The sequence below is a fragment of the Coregonus clupeaformis genome, chromosome 19 (genome assembly GCF_020615455.1).
Source record: "Coregonus clupeaformis isolate EN_2021a chromosome 19, ASM2061545v1, whole genome shotgun sequence".
In the NCBI taxonomy this organism is placed as follows: Eukaryota; Metazoa; Chordata; class Actinopteri; order Salmoniformes; family Salmonidae; genus Coregonus; species Coregonus clupeaformis.
The window spans coordinates 57,462,392-57,465,745 of NC_059210.1; positions in this window are offsets into that span (position 1 = coordinate 57,462,392).

Below are 3,354 nucleotides of genomic sequence, written 5' to 3' on the forward strand. Positions count from 1 at the left end.
ACACAACACAACACTAAACAATACATTAATCGCTGTAAAAAGGTGACACACGGTGCCCACAAACTGTTAGGGCCTACATAAAGCTGTCCCAACAGCAGAGTCCCAACAGAGTCCCAACAACCTTACCATTGCTACACCTGGCTATCAGCGGAGCCTTGTCTGGCAGCGAAGCAATTCATTTAGCCTCATTTACTGCCTTTTAAAAAAACATAGCTGATATGGCTGACTTGCTTAAACAAATGTGGTTTCTATTGACAATTGAGATGTACAAACTATGGCATAAGGGGACGACAAGCGGATAAGAGGCATTAATGTGCGAGCTAGGACGGATGTAGTCAATATAACGATTTGTTCAGCACTTTTGAAATGTACAGCGACAGAATTCAGAACATGTGCCGTTCTTACAGTGTTCTCCATTTACACCAAGTCGAACCGTAGGATAAATATAGAGGGCATATAAGCAGACAATGAAAGCTCTTACAATATTCAATGATTACATTTCTCAAAAACAGGTAATAGGGTACATGTACACCACCAAGTCAAAACTGTAGGCGAAATTAAGAGGTGAAAATAGACCAATTATTAGAGTGAGGCACATGGGCTACTAACAGCTTACTAAACAACATACACTTAGTATTACTTTCTTAGCTACAGTATACATATCTCCCTGGCATATAACATCATATATGCAGCAGCATACAATATATTTTTGGACTCACTTTGTTGTGCTGTGCTCACTTGAACAGGAAGGTGGGCAAATTTTGTCATCAAACTTTGTCATCAAAGTCTGCCATTCTCTGGATTCATGGTGCTTTTAAGACAACTAGGAACTCGAAAATAAAAAAGGTTGAATCATGATGGCGTCAGTGATCTTCAGGTCGTAGCTCTAGAAAAGAGGCCTGAGTTCGGTTTACAATTCCGAGTTGGATGAAAGTTCAACATAAATTTTCCCAGTCGTAGTTCGTTTTTCCCAAGTTCCCAGTTGTCTTGAACTCACTAAAGCCAGATTTTGCAGCTCCGAGTTAACAGTTGTTTTGTACGTGCTTCATTGACAGCATGGCCAATGTTGAACGTTTATAATTTTAAACTAGGAAAAGAGACCCTTAATCTTAGACTTGGTACCACACAGCCCCTCCACTGAACAGCAAGCTAATAATTGATTTGCAATGCTTGCAGTTAGACACTGATTCCTTCCAAACCACTCGTTGTTGAATTTGCGATTTCCAACTTGTTGGGTAATGTTTATGTCCAATGGCTGATCATTTCTCTTCATTATTTCTCTTTATATGACAAGGATTAAAAAGGATTTGCCAGTAGATTGTCAACTTGATTCATGACTGCTAGCTAAGATTCTGAAAGTATGATGCTGACATGATCAGTCCAATCAAAGCTACTGTAGATATAATGTGATTTGATGTCATTTTGTCTGTGGCCAATGACCTTGAGCCTACTTGGATGGGCACTTCTAATGTAACTTTATGACAGCACCCAAGGGGCTAGAATTTTTTAGGTCTACCCTTAGACTTGGTGGTGACGTAGTGTCCCCATGAGTGACAGAACACTGAGCCAATCACGGCTCAACACGCTGTATTTTCTGCTGGCTTGCCCCACCATACAGAAAGCACTGAGCTAGGCTGAAACACCTGTATTTTGGAGCTGCCTTACTCAAGACAGTAAAAAAGAGACCATGTTTGTATGCGACTTTATTAACTCAATGTATATATATATATATATATATATATATTTCACATTGTTTGCAAACTGATATGTGACACGTATTAATATTAACACCAAATAACATGCAAAACAGGCAAAATGTTGTATTTTATTTTTCATTTTTATTTTATTTTTTGCTAAACATGTGGGGCTCAAAACAGGTGGGGCTGATGGGTTGCCACTGATGGTGACCGTAGGTTAATGTCATGAGCCCTCTCACTCCACCCCGGGTTACCACCTTAATTTGTTTCCACTATTTTCCACTCTGCTCACCTCCCTCTCTCTACTCAGCCTAACTAGCTCCACCTGTCCCTGCTCTGCTCGGCTCTAATTACTCTGCCAGCTGCGCTGCATTACCCACTAACCTCTCCCAGTATTTAAGGCCCTGTCTTTCAGCTCTCCGGTGTCAGATCGTCTGCAAAGCTCACACCCGGAACCTGTTTGCTCGCGCTTCTGGCTCACCCTGGTTTTGTGACCCCGGACCTGCCTGTTTTTTGGATACTCTTCTGCCTCAGGAGATCCAGACCTGCTTCTGCCATTACGACTCTGACTACTCTTCAATCCCGGTAACTCTGACCAGCCTTCTGCCTTGCTACTACGTATTTTGGATTTCCCTTGAACTGTACTGCTGCCTGGTTTCATTCCGCCCTGTTGTGTCTGTGTCTCCCCCCAGGACTTCTGGACCACCCACCACCGGCTTCATAGGGACGCATCGCTGCCACTGGGGGGGGCACAGACCCAGCGCATTGGGACGGGATCCCTGTTACCCCTGGAGCCTTCATTCACTCCCTACTTCCCTTTCCCCTTAAGTTTAATAAACTTTCTGGTGTGGCGCAATTGTGGTCCTCTGGTGCGTCTGTCTGAATCGTGACAATGCGATCTGACCATTATGGACTCAGCGCACACTTTCCCCGACATGAAACCGGTGAGCATGAGCAGCAGTTCCAGCAGCAGCAACAACAACTCGCCATGATCATTCAACTCCTCACCAACCTTACCCCAGCCAGTCTGCCCACCAGCCCAGCCCCCGAGTTACCTGCCCCGGTCATTGCAGCCGCTGCCCCGGAACCCAAGATTGGAAACCCCGAGCGGTTCAACGGCGATTCAACCCAGGTCCGGCCATTCCTGACTAGCTGCCGACTTCAGTTCTCCTTGCAGCCAAGGACCTTCGCCACGGAGGGGGCTAAAGTTGGGTATTCCATCACTCACCTGACGGGCCGAGCTCGACTCTGGGGAACAGCAGAGTTCGAACGTCAAACCCCCGCATGTGCAACCTTCGACCTGTTTGCTGAGGAGATGCTGAAGGTGTTTGACCTGGATTCACCCACCGCAGGCGTCTCGTGAACTGTTCAGTATTCGACAAGGCAGACGTGCAGTCGCAGACCATTCCATCGACTTCCGAACCCTGGCTAGGCGAAGTTCTTGGAACACACCATCGTTGGTGGGCCGCGTTCTTCCATAGTTTGGCTGACTATATCAAGGGACGAGTTGGTCTCCCATGAACTGCCTTCCACTCTTGATGAAGCCATCGCACTGACTGTCAGGATCGACAGAAGGATACAGACCCGTCGTCGTGAGAGGGGCGCCAAGGTCCACCTACTACCGGCATTCGGAGAGATCCGACTGGGCTCCTGTCAT